The following is a 22,816-nucleotide window of genomic DNA, read 5'->3' as shown; positions in this document are numbered from 1 at the left end:
GAAGTGGGAGCTTACCAATAAGCAAGGGGAAGAGACTGGAATTTTCTATATGATAATGCTTTAGAGTTATGAAACTATGTGTCAGTGAATATAAATACAGAGTGTTGTATGTAGACAAATATTTAAGCATGTGAATATATACAGCTAGGATACATACATATGTGTCCAGAATATCTTTTCAGAGAAGTCCGAGAAGTTGCAGGAAATTAAAGGTCATTGCTTGGAATTTATCACCATTCTCCAATAAATGTCCTCTTGGAGAAATTGCTGTCTCTGGGAAAGAAACATGCAAGAAGTGTCTGGCACAACATGTAGTACTCAAAAGTGCTAAAATAAACCTCTCAATTTTGCAGTTATAGTAAAGAGATACAGAAGAGAGCCGATAGTGTTCCCATGGCCAGTAGTGAAACAAATTAAACAAGAAATGTAGTAATGTATCACAACCCAAATATGAAATAAATGTCATGAGTCCATCCTGATATTAATAAATTATTGATTAAAGAAATAATGAGACAAATCTCTCATACAGGAAAAAGCCAATAATGTATGTAGACAATTCTCTTTCAAAGCCATGGGGTAAAAATCTCTCTTGAAGAATGGGTTTCACTTAGTGACTTCTTTCCAAAGGTGATATAAGGAAGGACAGAGAAATGAGGATCTTTATACTGGGGTATCTCAAAATATTTCTGAAAGAGGTCAACATCAAGTGATAACTCACATTGATAGGATACACCCTGGTTATGATGTGATGAAAATGACACTTTATATATGATGTTTTCCTTCAAAAACAATAAATCCTGTCTAATCATGATAAGAAAATCAGAAAATTCTAACTAAGGGAGAATTTACAATATACATCACTCCCACTCCTCAGAAGTATTCATGTTAGCAAAATCAAGGAGTGTCTGAGAATCTGTCACAGTCACAACATGACTAAGAATGTATGACAAATAATTGTAAGGTGTTATTTTGAGTGGTAGATGTTAAGAACAGGTTAAAGGGGGTGAGAGATGCTTGGAAACTATCTCTATCATCCTTCCAGGCTTTCTGAAAATCTAACAAAGTTCAAAAATATTAAGTTTATTAGGAAGTATACATTTTTGTGAAATGCAAATTCCTAGGAACATCAAACTCCAAGATTCAATCCTGACACAATTACATGCATTGGAAAATTACCCATTTTCATAGAGTAATTGAAATAATTAAATAAAATGATGAATATGAAATGTCTGGCCTTGTGCCTAGTATTAATACTGAATACTTTCTATGTTATGATTCAACCCCACATATACTCATTCACCACACTTCCTGCCCACGTCCACTATTCTATGTCCTTCCCTCATCAACTCTTCAAACTTTTAACAACAGCTAGAGTTACATTAGCCCAAAGACGTCTTTCTACCATGCAAACATTTTCATGAAAATCTCTATCTCTAAACCCTGCAATGGCTCTCCAATACCCTCAAACATAAATATCCAATTTATGGACAGAATACAAGACTGTCTGCTATCTTGCTGCTGCCACCCTGTCCAGGTTCATATTCCACTTATCCTGTATGCCCCTCATCTTTCATCTGATATTAAGCACTATTTTTATAACCTCATCAAAATCTTATTATTATACTGAAATCACATTTGTGTCCTTGTTTTCTCTTTTTGGTGTGTTCACACCTCCACATCCTCATGGAGTTACTCAAATTCCTCCTTCTTGGCTCAGTTCAATCATCAGATCCCATGTAAAGCCTTCACTAACATCCATAGGATGAGTCCAAAGTTCTAGATCTTCTTCAGCAGGATTCCAAAGCCTGCTCAGGATACTCCATGTACTCATTTCTATGTCTCTTAACCTAGTTAGATATAATCTCTTTGTAAAAGGAGCATGTGTTGCTCTTTTCTTTATTCCCAGATTACTAATTAGTTCTTCACATTAAGTATTTGAAGGCTAAATGCTGGCTGAATTAGTAAAAGAAAAATTGGATGAATGTGTTGAACCAGATTCTTATAAAAATTGTAGAGAAAGAAGCAGCAGTGAAATTAAAAAAAAAAAACCATGCTGTGAACACATTGAACCCTGTGGTGGAAGATGAACTGAAGCTGACAGCACAAATATGAAAACTTTCTTTCATGAATTATAACAAATTTACAATACTATTGCATGGTGTTAGTAATACAGTGTTGTAGGGGGAAATATATCTACTGTAAGCTATGGACTATATAGTTAGTAGTAGTAAATTTTACTACTCTCTTTCATCATTTGTAACAAAAGTACCACAGTAATGCAATGTGTCAACAATTAGAGATAAATGAGAATGTTATATTTTTTGCATGACTTTTCTGTAAATTGACACATTTTCTGATAAAAACAAGAATAAATAAATTTAAAAACAATTTTAAAAATCTTGCTGAGAAATGGAAGTTCCATGAATGAAAAATAAGGCCAGATTTTCTAATCTGGATTTTGTAATCTTTACTCTCTTTATGTATTTACTCTATTAAACTCCTAAAGTTACAATCAATAAAATAGGTTGATGGGGTCATATCACATTTCTCTAGCACCTGTGAATGTTCTGTGACTCACCAAAAATTATCAAAGCAGGATTCATCAATGCAGACTATTTCTTGAATGAGGGATGAAGTGAAAACTCAGCTTCTAGGAAGTAAAGAGAGGTGGAACCACTGAGCAGGTCTCTAGAAGACATATTTGTGTTATATCTTCACCAGAGATTAGGAATGTAGACTTGAGAAAGTGTACGAGAAGCATTTAGAATTCCCATGCTGTACTAGTTAGTCAAAGGGTGCTGATGCAAAGTACCAGAAATCTGTTAGCTTCTATAAAGGATATTTTTTGGGGGTACAGTTAAAAGCCTCTAAGAAATCCAACTCGCCGTACTATAAGAGGTACTTTCTCATCAAAAATTATTGCTGATCTCTGTGAGGGTTCAGACTTCCTTCTTCATCTTAGGGCTCCATGGTCTTAGCTTCTTCTGATCTCAGTTGTAGACAGGTATAGGGTTCATTTCTCTTCCCAGGGCTTTAGATCTTTGAACTGTCTCCTTTCTATCACATGGCTGAACTGAAATCATGGCTTTTTCTCCTCATCTATATCTATGAAGCTCTCTGTGTTCCTCTGTTCATCTTCTCCTGTGTATCTTCATGACTGTCTTTTTATATAGGACACCAAGGGGGCAGGACTCAACCCTGAGTCACCCTAATGATGTGCTAAAATCAAATCCCTAATTTTGATTTCATCAAGTAAATATAAAACTTTGATTTAAGTCAATCAAAAGATATCAGATGCAGAGGAACAGGTCAGTTTACAAACATAGCCTAAATCTCTTTGTGGAATTCATAAATATTATCAAACCACCACACAGGCCTTTAGGGATTTCAATTCCATGAACCTCATTAAAGAAGTGTTCTTTTGTCTGTCTTTTCCATAGCTATTTAGTTCTCTGAAGGTAAGAAAGAAAACACAATGCAAGCTTGTGCCTATTTTGGCCCTTGGGAGAATGCCATGGAGCTCCATGTTTCTCTCTTATGCCAGTGAGCTCCTTTCTTCCAGGAGGAAGTCACCTCTCTTTAGATGTAAACTCTAATATTACAAGGTTTCCCAAAATGGTTTTTCTATCCCTGATTCTGGAATGAGATTCTGGATATGCTACAATATCTTCTGTTTCTGATTTGTCTTCTCTGGACTGGCTCTATTACATAGGACTTCCTTCACTCAACAGGATTTCCTTTTCTCACACCGCTTCTCCATTCTCTCAAATACTTAGCAATATATGCTCACCTCACTAAATCATTGATTTCTCAGTCATTCAACAAATATTTATTCAGCAAAAAATACAGCAAACACTAAACTATATTTTGGGAATAAATCAAAGAGTAAGATATTTTGCTTCTGCTCAAACAGCTCACAGTCTTTATAAAGCAAGAGACAAGCAAATAAATAAATGCATCACCATAAGGTGGTATTGGAGTGCTACTGAAGTATATTTCCATATGGATCAGAATCAGCTTTTCCATTTCTGCTAAAAAGACTCTTAGAACTTAGATGGGAATTATACTGAAACTGTAGATAACTTTGGGTAGTCCTGACATCTTTAATAATATTAATTCTTCATATTCATTAAGACAGAGTGCCTTGTGATTTACTTAGCTCTTTTCTAATTTATTTTTCATAGCACACAAAAAATGTTACATTTAAAAAAATAAGGGCTTCCCATATACCCCACTACCAACATCCCACCCTCCTCACATATTGACAACTTTTTTCATTAGTGTAGTACATTCTTTGCATTTGATGAGTACATTTTGGAGCATTGCGATAGAGCAAGGATTACAGTTTATGTTGCAGTTTACACTTTCTCTCAGTACATTCAGTGGGTTATGGCTGTATATATAAAGTCCTGCATCTGTCCCTGCAATATCATTCAGGACCACTCCATGTCCTGAAAATGCCCCCATATCACACCTCTTCTTCTCTCTTCCTGTCTTCATCAGCTCCCATCATCACTGTCTCCAAATCAATAATATAATTTCTTCCATTGCTAGAAAAACAATAATTCTATAGTATAATACCAGTAAGTCAATTCTAATATATTTTATTCCTCATCCTGCAAACACTGGGATGGTGATGCTCACTCCTCTTCTAAATTGAGAGGGAGCTTAGATCACATGCGGCTAGTGGATGGATGTCTTCAGTTGTAGATTGTCTCAATTTCCTGATGTGATGTTTGACTATCCTCACCTCCCTATCACCTGACCTGGGCAAGTCCAATGAACAGGAGAGTAGTGTTGCAACTCTGCTGAGGCTCAGGGCCCTGCTGGCACATGGCCAGTCTAGAAATTCAAGTCTCCTGAGCATAAAAAACCCCGATATGAACCACAGGTTCAGTACAAGTGATAGAAGAAGCATGTGTAGAGAGGTCACATCTGAGTCCAACTCAATCACACTCAGGAGTGCAAATTCCAAAGTAGGGCCCACTGGCAAGGCATTTTTATTCAGATCAAATAAATCCTTTGCCTTTTTTAAAATTCTTGCAACATTTTTTTTTCAAAATTTCATTGTTCACCCTGTCTAGTTAAAATTATCCCTATGTATTTCACTCTTTTAGATGATATGGTGAATGGACTTTTTAATTGCCCAGTTAAGAATGTTCTTTCTGGTATATAAAACACAACAAATCTTTGCACGGTAACCTCATGGGTTTCATTTGGCTGGATTCATTTATGAGCTCTAGTGTTTTCTTGGGGAAACTTTGCCATGTTCTATATAAAGAATTATCACACCTCTTAAAACAGATTGTTTTACTTCTTCATTTAAAATTTATATATATTTTATTTAGTTTTATGCCCTAATTTCTTAACTTCCATTACAATACTCTGTAATAATATTGAAAGCAACTACCCTTGTCTTGTTCCAGACCTCAAGGGGAATGCCTTCTCTCTTTCAGCATTGAGGATAAGATTACCAGTGTTTTTGCAAGTATTTTGTTTACCCTTCTTAGGAAGTGATTTCTATTCTTATTTTTTCTAAGTATTCTAGCCATGAAAAGGTGTTGGAACTCATCATTCATATTTTCTGCATCAATCAAAATTTTCAAGTTATTTTCTTATTCCTTGGTTTAATGGAATGTATTAAATTGATTTTCTTAGGCTGAATTTCCTTGTATCTGGTAAGAGATTCCAGTATAGAGCATGGATCATTGGAATTATATTTGCATTGCAATGATTAACAATGTATAAATACATTAATCAATTATGGGTATCAAGAGACTCACTTCTGGTCATGGTGCTACTGGTGGGAAAACCCTCTGAATTGGGATCCAATGTGCAGTCTGAAAGCACACCGGTGTGGCCTTAAAGGCTTAGGGTGCACTACTTAACATTAAATTTTTTAGGTTGCTAATTTCAAAATAAGTTCAAATGTGAGCTCTCTTTCCCACGAAGACCTTCAAGAATTTACACAAATATGGGCTCAACAAATTAAACAGAGCACAATTTTAAAAATCAGTATATTAATGCTATAATTTCTTCCATTGCTACAAACACAATAAGTCTATAATATACCAGTAAGTCTAATTTAGTCCATAGTTCATTTACCAATCCTGAAGATTCTGGAATGGTAATGTCCAATCCACCTTTAATCAAAAAGGGGCTGTGATCCCATGGGGTCAATGGATGGGACATTCTTGCTTGCAGTTGTAGACTCATGTGGTTCCTTGGTACGGTAGTTGTCCAACATCACATCTTTCCAGTTGTCCTGGGTGAGACCAATGAGCTGGAGAGAAGGTGTTGCAACTCCATTGAGGCTCAGAGCCGAGAAAGTATATGGACAGCCAAAAGATTCAATTTTCATGGACATATACCTACCAACTCCAGCACCAACTGTACATTCAAATAGAAGTACTGAAAACCAAGTGTAGGGAATGTGGAGTTACTGGTCCACATCCCCCATCCAGGGGAATGTTCTGAGGTCAGGGGGAGGGAAAAACAGGTGTAATATGGAGACATTTTAAGGAATTGGGAACTGTCTTGAAAGACATTGCAATGACAGATGCAGGCCTTTATATATCTTGCCACAACCTACAGACTGGTGTAGGTTATGTGGGAAAGAGTGAAAACTACAATGAAACCTTTAATCCATGCTTAGTGGCAATGCTGCAAAATGTGTTCATTAATTACAATGAATGTACCCCTCTCTAATGAAAGTTCTTGTTAATGTGGGAACATGTGAGCGGTGTGGGGAACAGTGCATATGGGAATCCCCTATCTTTTTTATGTGACATTTGTGTAATCTACATATCTGCTAAAAATTTTAAAAAATCAATATAGGCACTAAGAAAACAAATTATGATGACTAAGAGCCAGAAAAAAAGCAGACATTTGGGAAAAAGCCTTTAAGTTTCTCAGATTTTGAAATTATTCAGACAATAAACATTTTTAATGAGTTTTAGAAAATTAAAATGAATATTTAAATGATATAAAATGGCACAAACATTTCAATAATGAAATAAATAAAACTTCTAAAGCTGAAATACACAATGAGAAAATTTAAAATTTCCATTAAGTGGAACTGTGAAAAATTTAGCTGAAATTTAAATCAAATGCTTACTCACACTGAAACAGAAATTGGAAAATAAAACAAATTTATATCTGTGGACTGTTTTATATTTGAAACTTTCTCTTTGTCCCTGCATTTACTGTCAGTAAGACATTCCCTCCCATGATATTTTCTTCCCAAAGAAAATGAACCACAGGTTCATTTTAGTGATTTATTGTTGCAATAGTGGTTCCCTCTTTAATGACAATATAAATTAAAAAAAATACCTTCATTCAAGAAACTCTGGGAGATGAAACACATATGAACCACATTTAGGATGATGTATCTCAGGGTTATTTATATGTGGGTTCTTCCAATTCTTTTGAGAAGGGTGACCTGGAAGTGGTGAGAAATGGAAAGAGTGACATTGGATAAAGATACTAGGAGGTGAAGTTCAGGATCGCCTTATTCAATACTGTTACTCTAGAATTTGCTTTTTTTGGAAACTCAGCTCTTGGCAGTGGAGGAAGGAATCATTGCTCCTATGTTTGAAGTATTCTCACTTAGACACTGACTATATTACTATGATGCATTGTAAGAGGTAATGGCTCTATTATTCTTTTCTACTGTGTCTTAGTTTAAATGATATTCCTTGGAATTGAGGATGTTTATTCTCACTTCCCCCATTCTGGACACTTAATGATAAATTGATATTTTCAAAATTTCTCGTGATAGGGTCCTGAAATATTTATTTTACTCACACAACAAAATTTAAGTGAACAGAATAGACCTCACTCAAAATGGGTCTTGTCCTCTCTATATATAATTTACATTTCATGGTGTGCAGGCAATAATTAAGTCCCCCACTTCTTGAGGAAAAAAAAACAAACAAACCAGTATTTCCTTCTGTAATCTGGTATTTATCCCTCACTGAATTTATGGATGTTTCTTTAGCTGAGCTCTGTATCTTACAGCCTTTCTTCAAGATTTCCATTAAAAAAAATCCTAAACTACACTTAAGTTTCACCAATAACAGACAATATGAAGTCTTTTTATTCTTATACACATTTGAAGATTCTTATGGAATAAATTTAGTTTTCCATAAGAAAAATTTATACCCTCAGTTTAGGGTGAATCATGATTGTTTCCTCATATTTTAGGGACCTGGAGAGAATGAAAGGTTACTGACAAACCAGGAATACTTTTTTTTTTTTAAAGAGAAAAATGGAAGATGCAGGAATGGGGAAGTAAGAAAAGATCTAAGTAGGAAAATAAGAGAATATAACAGAGCTGAAAAGGTCTCCATCACTCACAGATGCAAAATGTTCAATAAAAATCTTACCTTATGAATCAATTCACCAGCTATGTATTTAGAAAGGCAACAGGGAAGGTCCTTAGGGGTTTTGAAAGATATATAATCACCCTCTCTCCATAAATACACTCAAAGTGAAAGTAAGATTGGCATCTACCATTTGTCTTCAAGGTGTGGTATGAGGTCAGTAGGGTACATGGCTCTTAGCAGCATTTCCTACCTCTTTCTGGCTTGTCTTCTGTCCTCCTGAAGATGGGGAAATTGCAGTTATGATGCCTTTTAACCAATATTAAAGGCATGAGTCCCTTTCTACCTGATTGCAGAAAGAAGGCATATTTGCGGAGTCAACAATTTCAGTGGCGTCTTCTGGATTATACAGTGTTCTTGATTATAACAGAAATATCAACTTTCTTAGCTGATCGGTTTTTTTATACTTCCAATTATTGAAAGACGTAATTCTAATTTCTTTAATAAGATGAGTATGCATGCTAAGTTTTTTTCTCAAATTCAAAAAAAATGGTATTTTTTATTTTTAAAGAGGCTTTAGATTGCATAAGTGTTACATAAAAATATAGGGGATACCCATATGTTACACTCCCTCACCATACCACACTTTATCACATTAACAACAGGTTTCATTAGTGTGGTACATTTGTTACAATTAATGAACACTTATAAAAGCACTGCTACTAACCATGGACTATAGTTTAGATTATAGTTTTCCCTCTGTTTCACACATTTATATAGGTTATGACAAAATATATAATGGCCTGTTTCCATCATTTCCATGTCATGCTGGAGATTTCCAATGTCTCCAAAATGTCCCCGTATTACTCCTATTCTTCCCTCTCTCCCCTCAAAAACTTGGGTGGTCACTGCCTTTTTATCAATTATAAAAGTTCTTCTTCTGCTGGAATAATAATAAGCTTACTTATAACAAGGAAAATGGACTAAGATCAAAATTCTTAAAAAGCTTTAATTTGGAAAGAAATTTCTGATTGAATCCTAATTCAAGTAATGTGGAATAAGGTGGCTCTTTTACTTGCACTGGAGAGAATTCCAGAAAGAAATGACAAGCTGAGTATTTTTATTTAACAGATTATGGTGCAATCAAAACAGACATTTTATAATCCCTCATAAATGAAACATCTTTCAATGAAAATAGTAGTTCTGATGTGTGTATGACTCACATCAGAGTCTGAACCTGGTCATTGAAAAATTACAATTGAAAATGAAGAGCTCTACCAGGGACAGGGTTGAGAGACGGGCCGGGGCTGCCAGCTGGATTCAGAGCGGTGGTCAGGATGGACGAGGAAGTGCTGATACCCTGAAGATACTCATCATCGGCGAGAGTGGGGTGGGCAAGTCCAGCCTGCTCTTGAGGTTCACAGATGATACATTTGATCCAGAACTTGCAGCAACTATAGGTATTGACTTTAAAGTGAAAACAATTTCAGTGGGTGGAAATAAGGCTAAACTTGCAATATGGGATACCGCTGGTCAAGAACAGTTCAGAACATTAACTCCCAGTTATTTTAGCGGTGCACAGGGTGTTATATTAGTTTATGATGTCACAAGAAGAGATACCTTTGTTAAACTGGAGAATTGGTTAAATGAATTGGAAACATACTGCACAAGAAATGACATAGTAAACATGTTAGTTTGAAATAAAATTGATAAGGAAAATCATGAAGTTGATAGAAACTAAGACCTGTAATTTGCATGAAAGCATTCCATGTTATTCATAGAGGCGAGTGCAAAGACCTGTGATGGTGTCCAATATGCTTTTGAGGAACTTGTTGAAAAGGTCATTCAGACCCCTGGGCTGTGGGAAAGTGAAAACCAGAATAAAGGAGTAAAACTGTCACACAGGGAAGAAGGCCAAGGGGAGGCACCTGTGGTGGTTATTGTTCTGTGTTATAAACGCTGAGAAATTTCTTCTCTTGCATATTTATCAGATAGTGATATGTAGGGTGGCACCGTGTGGGAGCGCGGCGACAGCAAGGGTCGGCTCGTCTCCAGGCGCCGGTGCGAGTCGGACCCGGGTGGCGGGAACGGGCGTTAAGTCCCTCTGCTTGGGGTTCGGGCGTACTGCCCGCCCCTCTGCCCAGCTGCACCCTCGGTGCTTCCCCCTCGGTGGCCTAACCCCGCCTCTCCCCTGAGGGCCACCGCCGCGCCATGACAGCCCCGCCTCGCTGCCGCCGAGAACCCTGGCTACCCCGTCTTCTGCCCGCAACCAGTGATGCACCCCTGCACGAACCTATCAGCCGTCTGCCGCCCCCTGGCCACGCCCCCTGCCCCTCCCCCATCTTCGCCCTATATTAACTGCTGTACTTCCTGAATAAATCAGACTTGCGCACAGATCCTGGTCTCCTCGGTAGTCTTCTTCCTACCGCGCGTCCTCCACACCTTGCCGGCCTGGGGCGCCTTCTCGGAAGGCCCCTCCGTGTGTTGCAGCCCTCCACCCGAGCCCACACCTCCCCTGCAGCGGCCCTCCGGGCGAGCCCACACTGCGACAGTGACATCTTTCTGTATATAAACTCTTAACAGCTACTTTAGGGACCTGGCAGTTCGCACATATACTTTTTGTATCATGGCAGTAAATATTTGCAAGAAATCCCACTCACCAGCTTTCCCAGGTAAAACGTTATGGTCAGCATGCCCAATTTGCAGTCAGCAGTTTTTTATGTCACATTAAATAGGTGCTCCTTTATGAGTGCATTTGATTTTATGAATTACATTTATCATGTTATTTAAAAAAAAATCTATCCATCTAGTATATGTTGATACAAGGTCTGCTTTTGGTTGCTTTTTTGCTTGTATCCTCCTATCAGTTATAGAATTACTTCGTATGTAGAACTCCTAGAAACACTGGGAGGTGTACGTGTATCATCAAACTGGTGAATTCTGTTAGGAAAGCATGATTCCACAGCTTTTCTAGGATGTGCACTGTTAATTCTTTGTTATTACTAAGCAAAATTCTCATTACAGTATGTAGACCAGGTCACTTATAATTAAATCATTATTCTTTTGATGATGCTTCTAACTAGCATTGGTACATTAAAGCAGCCTGGTCTTACTTTTTAATTTACCTCATTGAGTAAATTGAGTAATATTCAATGAGTAAATTAATTTACTTCAATGAGTAAATTGGTTGCTTACCTGGCATTTTCATTTCTGTTGTATGTACCTTGGGCAAATGGCCTCTTGGATCAGTCTGGTTAGGTGGTGTTTGGCAGAATGGAAATAAGATTTCCCCCCATTTTGGTTTTAGAAGGACATGAATAGTGTGTTTATCATAACTCATGTAATATTTACCACTTTTCAAACTGCCACCTTTTTCTTCATAAGTGTTGGTAGTATTTGTTCAAGTACCTCAACTGTAACTTGTTTAATGTTTATGAAGACCTGTATTTTATGACTTTGTAAATGGCTAGTTATTCAGAAACCTGTTTCTGTGTTTTGAGGGGTGGGGGGAAAAACACTAAATGACATTTTGAGAAAGAAATATTGCTTCCAGATTCTGATATGTGTGGCAAAATACTGTTGGAATGAAAATCTTGATCATTTACTGTAATAAGTAACCAATAATTTATCAAAACCAGTGGTACACTAATGAATCTTTTCCACAGTATTCAGTTTTCTAACCTCTTGCTATTGTACATTGTATATTTTTTTGCTCATGCTATTTAGTTTACATTGATTCCTGATATTTTAAGTCCCAAAATAAGTAGTTTGTCTTTTAAGGTTGGATACTATGATAACCCTCAGTAAGAGTTTCTATAAAAGATGCCACAGTAAGCATTTTTGTGGGTCACTTTTGCAGTAAGTGTGTTAATGCATTTCAGGTTGGGTTCATTATGAAATGTACATCTTCACAGATGAAAGCCTCACATTCTCTCTGGCTTACACTTGTTAAGACTGCATTACACGTTATTAAAGCTTTTATACATTCTGTATGTTTATACTTAAAATCAAACATTTACTACTATAATGTTGGAGAAATGTAGCTAACATGTACTTACACACTTTATTCATGTTATATTAAAACTTTAGATTTGTGTATTTGTGGTATCTGTATTAATAAGACTTTTCTGGTTATTATTTCTTGCTCTTGAGCTATAATAGTCTTTCTGTGCAAATTGGATTATTGTCAGTTTGGTCAGAATTTGGATACAAATGAGTTGATTGAATACAATTTTAAAAAGTAATTTTGTTTGATAGGTTGATATTGTAACCTTTTATTATTTTTGAATAAATACAATAGCCTGTTTTCCTAGGGGAAAAAAAAAAAAAAGAAAATGAATTCACAGGTATCCCAAAGAATGGGAAGTGAATGCAACTACAGAGCTAATTATTGATATTTTCAGAAATGACCATTAGCTCAGAGAAATCACTAATTTTTAAAATGCCACTCTGGTTTACCATTTGTAGTGATGGCTCAGAAATAAATTATTTAATGTCGTATTTACCTAAGTCTACAGCAGAAAGAAAAGTTTGCCTACATAAAAATCTGAAATTATGTCTTAATATCTTGGTTTAATTGTAGAATAAGATGTAGTAGGAAATGTTGAAAACACACACATTGCTTTTTATGATGTGTAAATGTGGACTATTATTGTAGGAAATGTTGAAAGAATTTTCCAGATAGTATCCTCAACTATGAAATTAATATTTAAAGGTCAGCCATACAGCACTGGAAGAATGATAGAAATCATTGAGACCATCATTTTTTGAAGAATCAGGAATAGATTTGTTAATTAAAAACTCAGTTAACTTATGATTTGGAATGTGTAGGAGAAAGGCACATATTAGAGATTGTATTGAATTATTATAAACCAGTCCGATGACATCTCCAGTTCAAAATGTGACTCTTTCAAAAACCAATGAACAAAATCTTGGTAGCTGGTACACAGCCTTTTCTATGAGAGCTTATTTTTCACTAAAGCCATGAAACACAAGCAGTCTCTATGATCTGACAGTGACTGCAGTACAACTTTATCCCTTCACCACCTTCTATAATTTTATTTATACAGAATAACCTGTATGAGAGATTTTACTGCTGAAAACCTGGGCAGTAGTTTCTGCCTTCAATCCTGATTCCATGGAAAATGATGAGAGAACACATGACGTAGAATAATACAAAATAAACAGGTATCCTAAATATACGAAAATTAAAGAAATAGAATTCTTTTTATTATGGAAATAAAAGATTATCTCCCTACAAAGTATCTAGATGAAGATCTCGTAGTGTTTTAGATCTGTTAATTATGAGCACTTTTGTAATCTTGAGAAAAGTACTCTTTTATACACAGAATATTTCTCAGCTTTTAATCACCTGCTTTATGTCCTTGTTTCTATGACTGTAGATAAAGGGACTCAGCATAGGTGTGATCACCGTATTCATCACTGAGGCTATTGCATTTGCCATTATGTATTTGGTAACAGTAGAGCTAAGATAAGCTACAATACATGTACATAAAGCAAGGTCACTACTGAGAGGTGAGACACACAAGTAGAAAAAACTTTGTATTTACTTCCAGCTGTTGAAATTCTCAAAATGGAGAATATAATTTTATAGTAAGAGAAAAAGATCACAGTGAGTGGTATAACACCCCAAAGTCCAGCTGCAAAATTCATCACTAGGACATTGAGGAAGGTAGCAGAACAAGCATATCTGACGACCTGATTAAATTCACAGAAAATGTGGGGATTTCCTATTCTGTACAAAATGACGATCGCAAAACCATTAAGCATGGTAAAAGGGAGGCCAAAACACTCCATAACCAGAATGCCAGCAGCAGGAGGCCACACACCTGGGGATTCATGAAGACCATGTAGTGTAGGGGGTGACAGATGGCCGTGAAGTGATCATAGGCCATCACAGTCAAGAGGGAGTTATCTAATTGTCCAAAAAGTAGGAAAAAATACATCTGACTGAGACAGTTTTCAAAAGTTATGATTTTGCTGCCTGTCTGGATGTTCAGCAGCATCTTTGGTACAGAGGTGGAAGTGAAACAGATATCTGTAAAAAACAGGTTAGAGAGGAAGAAGTACATGAGTTTGTGAAGGTGGGAGTTCGTTATGATGGACAGGATGATGAGCAGGTTTCCAATGAAAGTGACAAGGTACATGGAGAGGAACAACCCAAAGAGGAGAGACTACACCCCTGCATCTTTTGAAAATTCCAGGAGGGCAAATTCTAAAACACATGTTTGGTTTTCTGTTTCCATGTAGGTGATGAATTTCCTGGAAGAATTATCAGAGTAATACAATTTAAGGCACAAGCATTGAGCAGAAAAATATAACAAATGGTATGGTTTGTATTATAACTACTTTAATATTTTTATTGATTTTATAAAGATCTAGTATCCTTAAATGAAAATGCTGAGGAAATCATATGTTCCTGCTTCTCTTTGTTATTTTCACTTACTAGAAATACTTGTCCATAAGAGAAAACACTTCAGCAAGCTAATATTTTCCATTATAAATTCTCTCAGAATTTATTTTAAACAACAAATATTATGATCAGTCTTTTTGTACACTGTGACAAAAGATTAAAATAGAAGAACACAGTTGTAGGAAACATTAATTGGTTGCAATACTTACTATAAAAACACAATAATTAAACAGCATCCTATTGATGAAATAGACAAATAACCTCACACGAATGGAGTCCACTGATGTTTCACAAAGGAAAAGGGCAATTCAATGAAGAAAGTATGGTCTTCTCAAGAAGTGGTGATGGAACAATAGGATGCCCTCATGCAAAACCAAAATGGAACTTAGGCACGGATTGTATTCATTTCACAAAAATTAAATATAAACTAATCATACCACTTAAAAGTGAAATACAATGTAAATGTGCTAGACTAAAACCTAAAGAAAATCAATGGGCCTGTATGATGGTGATGAGTTTTACATAGAGTAATCGATGCATGATCCATGAGAGATTAAAATCAATAAATTAGTTTTTATTCAAACATAAAATTTGGCTTTGTGAAAGACGTTGATAAGGGGTTGTAAAGATAAATCACAGATTGGAAAAAATATTTACAGAACACATCTAATCAATGATTTGTATACAAATGTACAAATTACTATTAACACCACAAAATAAGAAAGCAAATGCTGAATTTAAAAATGGGCAAAATATCTGAACAGAATCCTATCTTAAGAAGATATACACTTCCCAAATACACATACAAAAAGAAGATCGACTTCACTGACACTTAGGTATTATCAAGTGTCAACTAGCAATGTATCTGGAAAAAGGCCTTGACCAAAGGGGGAAATATTAAATAGAAATCAGTTTTTATGACTAAGAGATTTCAAAGTGAGTTTGGAGGCCATTCCAGAGGTTATACTTATGCAACTCTCAGCATAAACTTGATGACTGCTATAGTAAACAGTGCCTTAAAGGGCTGGGCTCCTGATGGCTCTAAGGACATCCAGACACTACAAGCAGTGCATTGAATCTCAGGAAATTTGGCACCATGGTAGTGAGCCTTACTTTGGAATTTTTGCTCCCCAGTGTAAAATTAGATTCCATCATAATTTTTCTGTACATCTTATTTGAACATATAATTAGTACAGTACTTGAAAAATATATGTACCAGAGTCTTAAATCTTTGGTCTGTTCATAAGCCAGGTGAGCACTGACTCTAAGCAGAGTTTCAACACCTAATCTCCAAGCAGATTCAGAAAAGCACTTAATATTGTCTGAGGCATGTAGAGTTATGGCATTGGCTAATACATCATGGGGTACCTAGCAGTGAAATAGATGGGCAGTCTACTAAATTTCTTCAGGATATGTAAAAGCAGAAGAGTTCTGGTTCGAGTGAATAAAACCCTACCTCAAATTACAGATTCAGAGTATCATGGCCCCTTAATCCATTCCAAGACTTGAGACAGTTTAAAAACCCAGAGCCCCTTGAATAAGGGTCTCTTGGGGAAGGATCCTGTTAAACTGACCAAAATTTATACTGTTAATCTTCCTCCCACATTTCCCCAAGGAGATCTATGGCCTTTTGCCAGAGTATCTGTGCATTGGGAAAAAGGAAATGATCAGACATTTTGGGGATTATTAGACACTGGTTCAGAAGTGACATTAATTCCAGGAGACCCAAAACCTCACTGTGGTCCACCAGTCAGAGTAGGGGCTTATATAGTCCAGTGATTAATGGAATTTTAGTGCAGGTCTGCCTCACAGTATGTCCAGTGGGTCCCTGGGTCCAATCTGTGGTTATTTCCCCAGTTCCACAATGCATAATTGGAATAGTCATAGTCAGTAACTGGCAGAATCCCCACATCAGATGCCTAACTTGAGGAGTAAGGCATACTATGGTTGGGAAGGCCAAGTGGGAAGCCCCTAGAACTGCCCGTACCTAGCAAAATAGTAAACCAAAAGCAATACTGGATTCCTGGAGGAACTGCAAAAATTAGTACCAGTATCAAAGATTTGAAGCATGCAGGTGTGATGATTCCCAACATATCCCCATTCAACCCTCCTATTTAACCTGTACAGAAAAAAGATGGATCTTGGAGGATGACAATAGATTATTGTAGACTTAACCAGGCGGTGACTCCACTTGCTTCTGCTGTCCCAGATGTGGTATCACTCCTTGAACAAATCAACATGTCCCCTGGTACCCGGTATGCAGCTGTTGATTTGGTAAATATTTTTTTCTCAATTGCTATTAGTAAGAACCACCAAAACCAGTTTGCTTTTAGTTGGGTAAGCTGGCAGCATATCTTCATTGTCCTACCTCAGAGGTATATCAACTCTCCAGCCCTATGTCATTATATCATCTGCAGGGATCTTGATCATCTCTTCTTACCCCAAGACATCACACTGGTCCAATATGTTGATGATATATGGTTGATAGGACCTAGTGAGCAGCAATTAGAAAAACTGTAAACTTACTAGTAAGGCATTTGCAAGAGACAGGATGGGAGATAAATCCAACTAAAATACAAGGTCCTTCCACCTCAGTGAAAAATCTAGGTGTGTGTGGTGTGGGGCATGTTGACATATCCCTTCTAAAGTGAAGGATAAGCTGTTGAATCTGACTCTGCTTAGGACCAAAAAAAAAAAAAGCACACTTTCTTGGTCTCTTTGAATTTTGGAGACAGCACATTCCTCGTTTGGGTATGCTACTCTGGCCCATTTACCCAGTGACCAGAAAAACTGCTACTTTTGATTGGGGACTGGAACATGAAGATGTGTTCCGGTCCCCAATCCTGCATTGTTGCTGTTTTCCTGGCGTTGCTCCTTTCCTCGGGCCTCACTGGGCGGGGCTAGTGGGTTTGCTCTTTCAACATACCTTGCTGCCTACTTCCTGCTCAGCCACTTATGCCGCCCACTCGACCCTGCTTGAGTGGGGGAGACAGAGGGTGCATGGAGAGGGTCAGTAGGAGCCAGACCAGAGAGGGTGCACCACTGCACGGAGGTTACCACAGCCAAGGAGGGCCCAGAAGAGGAGCTGAGCAGGTAAGGACATGCAGAGACTTTCACACACAGCTACTGCTCTGGAGACGCAGGCTTGTGGTGCAGGTCTGGTTTATTGAGGAAGTGTTACAGCTTATATGGGCAGGGAGAGGGGGTTGGTGTGGCACGGCGAATCTTTATAGACTGTGGCACAGTGGCAATGTTGATAGGCTGTTGGATTCTTGTTACCAGGGGAAGAGGAAGACTTCAGTTTGGTGCGCGTGGGAAAGGCAGCGCAAGCCTACACCATTTGGTGTTATCAGCCATTTTAGGAAGAGCCGTTGCTGCATGCCTACACTGCATCAGGTCTAGGATACTGTGCAAGCAACACTACCACTTGGGTCATAGGATGCAGCAGACCAAACGGTGCTGGAAGTTTCACTGAAAAGTAGACATGCTGTCTGGAGCCTTTGGAAGGCCCCTATAGGAGAATCACATTGCAGACCCTTAGCGTTTTGGAGCAAAGCCCTGCCATCCTCTTCAGATAACTCCTCTTTTGAGAAACAGCTTTTGGCCTGTTTCAGGGCCTTAGTAGAGATTGAACACTTAACCATGGGCCATCGATTTATCAGGAGAACTGAGTTGCCTATCATAAGCTGGGTATTTTCTGTCCCACCAAACCACAAAGTGGGGCGTGCACAGCAGCCCTCCATAATAAAGTGGAAGTGGTATATATGAGGTAGAGTTTGAGCAGGCACTAAAGGCATGAGTAAGTTAAATGAGGAAGTAGCCCAAATGTGTATGGTCAATACCTCTGCCAGGCTACCTTCCCTTTCCCAGCCCACAACTTGGTCTCTTGCCAAGTCCCTTACAATCAATTGACTGAGGAAGAGAATACTTGGGCCTAGTTTATAGATGGTTCTGCATGATATGCAGGTACCCCCAACAAGTGTACAGCTGCACGTCTGTAGCCCCTTTCTGGGACATGCCTGAAGGGCAGTGGTGAGAGCAAATCCTCCCAGTGGACAGAACCTCATGCATTGCATCAGGTTGTTAATTTTGCTTGGGAGAGGAAAAGGCCAGAGTTGCATTTGTACACTGCTTCATGGGCTGTTCCCAATGGTTTGGCTGGATGGTGAGGGATCTGGAAGGAACATAATTGGAAAAATGGTGACAAAGACGTCTGGGAAGCTATTTGTGGACTGACCTTTTTGAGTGGAAAAAAACTTGAAAATATTTGTGTCCCAAGTGAATGCTCACCAGAGAGTGACTTCAAAAAAGTAACATATTAGTAATCAAGTGGGTAAGTTGACCCACTCTATGTCTAATGCTCACCCTCTTTCCCTTGCCACTCCAGTCATTGCCAAGTAGGCTCATGAACAACATGGCCATGGGGATAGGGATGGAGGTTATTCATGGGCTCAGCAACACAGACTTCCACTTATCAAGGCTGACTTGGCTACTGTCACTGCTGAGTGCCCAATCTGTCAGCAGCAGAGACCAAACTCAGCCCCCAGTATGGCACCATTCCTTGAGGTGACCAGCCTGCTACCCAGTGGCAGGTTGACTATATTATATTGGACAACTTCCACCATGGAAGGGGCAGTGATTTCTTTTACCTGGAATAGACACATAATCTGGATATGGGTTTGCATTTTCTGCACAAAATGCTTCTTCCAAAACTACCATCCATGGACATAACAAATGTCTTATTTACCACAATGGCATTGTGGAAAACAAAATTGCTTCTAATCAAGGAACCAATTTCACAGCAAATGATATGCAGCAATGGGCCCATGGAATATACTGGTCTTACCATGTTCCCCATCACCCTGAAGCAGCTGGATTGATAGAATGGTGGAATTGCCTTATGAAGACTCAATTATGGTGCCAACTAGGTTGCAATACCTTGTAGGACTGGGCAATGTTCTCTAGGAGGTTGTGTATGCTTTAAATCAGCATTCACTCTATGTTGCTCTGTCTCCCATAACCAAGATCCATGGGTCCAGAAATATAGAGGTGGAAATAGGAGTGGCACCACTCACTATTAACCCCTAGTGACCAACTAGAAAAAAAAATTGCTTCTTGTCCCTGCAATCTCAAACTCTGATGGTCTAGAGGTTTCAGTTCCAAAAGGAGGAGCACAGTCATGAGGGAACTCAACAGTTTTCCATAGAAGTGGAAGTTAAAACAGCGACCAGGCCACTTTAGGCTCCTCTTTCCTCTGAATCAACAGCCTCCTTGGCACTGGGAGATTACTACCAAACACCAGCTGATGATCTAACTAGAAAAAGACCTTGAATAAAAGGGTCATCTCAGACCAGATGAATATCTCAGTCTACATGTAATGTCAGGTGTTAAAAACTGCTTTTTGACCTTGAATAAAAGGGGAAATGGAAAGGACAAATGAGTTTATATGGCTATGAGTCTCCAAAAAAGATTCGGGAGGTCATCAGAGGGGTCATGCATATGCACCTCTCAGCCGGGTACCAGAGACAGCCAAAGTAGATAGAAGCTGAGGTACCAGATCTCTGGAGGGCTACAGAGACCCACAGGTCCTATGGTCATGGCAGATGGCTCTGGATTTCAGGGCCATGTCAGCTGGCCCTACTTTGTGTTCATGTTCCTGAGTGTGACGGAGTTGGACTCAGGCATGACCTTTCTATACATGTCTCTTCTGTTACTTTTACTGGACCCATGGTTGGCATTCGGGTTTTTGTATACTCAGGAGACCTAAATCTCTGGACTGTCCATGTGACAGCCAGGCCCTGAGCCTCAGCAAACTTGTAATTCCTACCCTCTAATTTATTGGACTTACTCTGGCCAGCTAACAGGGAGGGGAAGGTCAACCACCACACCAGGGAACCAAGAGTGATTACAACTTCAAGCAGGAGAATTGCTTTCATCAGCCATGTGTAATCAAAGCCCCCTCTTGGTATAGAGATGGAGTGGATATAACCCTTCCAGGGTCCACAAGATGGATGAATACTTTATGAATTAGAGAGGGCTTACTGGTGTTCTACTAGGGAACTATTGTGATTAGTAATGGAATAAATTGTAGCATTGATATGGAGAAAGTGGCCATGGTAGCTGCTGATGGTAGGGAGAGGGAAGAAGAGATATGATGTGGGGGCATTTTCAGGACTTGGAGTTGTCCTGGGTGGTACTGTAGGGACAGTTGCTGGACATTGTATGTCCTGCCATGGCCCACTGGGTGGTCTGGGGGAGAGTGTAAACTGCAATGTAAACTTCTATCAATGTGGTGCAGCCATGCTCCATAATGTATTCACCAAATGCAGTGAATGTGCCACGATGATGAAAGAGGTTGTTGATGTGGGAGGAGTGGGGTGAGGGGGGTGGGGGTATATGGGGAACCCGTATTTTTTAATGTAACATTTAAAAAATAAAGAAGAAGAAAAGGGTATTACTGTACTGCTTGCGGTGATTGATCCTGACTATCAAGGGGAAATAGGACTGCATTTACATAATGGGTTTAAAGAAGTTTTTTTCCTAGAATACAGAAGATCCTCTAAGGAATCTGCTAATACTGCCATGTTGCATGATTAAAGTCAATGGGAAATTGCAACAATACAATCCAAGCAGGAATAACAATGGCCCAGAATCTTTAGGAATGAAAGTTTTTGTCACCCACACAGGCAAAGAACTGGGGCCAGCTGATGTGCTTGCTAAGGGTAATGAAAACTTGGAATGGATAATGGAAGAAGACAGTGATAAATATCAACTTCAGTCACTTGAGCAGTTACAGAAATGAGGACAATAATGGTCACAAATCTTTCTTCTTTGTTCTATTATGGTGATGGTTGTATATGTACACAAAAGAAATGTCTTTGTCTTCCTCCCCAAACTTTTCCCTTATCATATAACAAGGTGTATCCTTTTCAGGTCATAATGTCTGAGGATGTCAACTTTCATTGTGAATATTATCCAAGAACTTGCACTCTATTCTGTATGGAATTAATATATTTCCAGTAGTATGCAGGAGAGTTGAACATTGTTAGGTGAAAATATATTTATATGCATATGTTATTATTTTTACTTAGAGACAAAGTATAATGTAATGTTTATGGTTGTTGAGTTGACAAGGGGTGGACTGAGTTGGTAGGCTATTGTATCAACTTGGGTAGGTAACTGTGCCCAGTTGTTTGGTCAAGCAAGCACTGGACTAACTGTAGTACAAGGCAATTTATGGACTTTAGTCACCATTGACTTTACTTCAGTAGTAAATCATAGAGAGTTGATTATAATTACACCAATCAGAGAGTTTGCCATCAACAAGAGTGACACTTAACCCAATCAGTTGAATGCCTTAAAAGAGAAAGTGATTCCTGCTTTGAGAGAGAATTTCCAACTTCCTCTTCGGACAGCCAACATCTCCCAGGACTTGTCAAGAATCTTCACAGTTCTTTCATTGCATGCCCTGGTTGCAGCCTCCCTGTGGAACCTGGACTGGTGCATTCCTATGGCTGTGTGAGACACTTATAGAATCACATGTATTAATGGAAATCTCTTTTTGATTTTCTTTCCTAGAGAACCCTGAATAATACAATAGGTAAACCCACTGTATTATTCCTATACTTTGGAACAATTCTGAGATAAAAAGAACTGCCCTATTGAGCCAAAAATGATATGAATGAATCTTAAATAATTATTGCTAATTAAAAGAAACCAGTTTTAAAATTCTGCACATGTTGATATCAATTATATCATCTTCTGGATTTGGCAAAACAATGAGAGAATACAATATTCACTAGTATCCAGAGGACTGAGGAGAGAGATGTAGAGTTTAATAGTTGAAGCACAGGGGAATGTCAGAAGCAATGACTCTATTATGTGTAATACAGTAATTGTACACACAAGACTTTATGACTATATTTTTAAAACCCTATAAACTTGACTACACAAAGAGTGAACTTGATGGATGCAAGTATAAAATCATTTATAAGGCCAAGGGAATCCAAAATAGAATGAAAATGTTGCAAATCTAATATATCACAAATGTGTAATTTGC

General features: G+C 38.1%; 1 pseudogene; it reads left to right on the top strand.

Annotated features, from left to right (window-relative positions):
• Positions 1-9,661: 9,661 nt before the first annotated feature.
• On the top strand, positions 9,662-10,329 carry LOC101412984 (ras-related protein Rab-18 pseudogene; annotated as a pseudogene).
• Positions 10,330-22,816: the final 12,487 nt, after the last annotated feature.

This window comes from Dasypus novemcinctus, chromosome 30 (genome assembly GCF_030445035.2).
Source record: "Dasypus novemcinctus isolate mDasNov1 chromosome 30, mDasNov1.1.hap2, whole genome shotgun sequence".
Taxonomy (NCBI): domain Eukaryota; kingdom Metazoa; phylum Chordata; class Mammalia; order Cingulata; family Dasypodidae; genus Dasypus; species Dasypus novemcinctus.
This window is presented reverse-complemented; position numbering and strand designations above follow the sequence as displayed.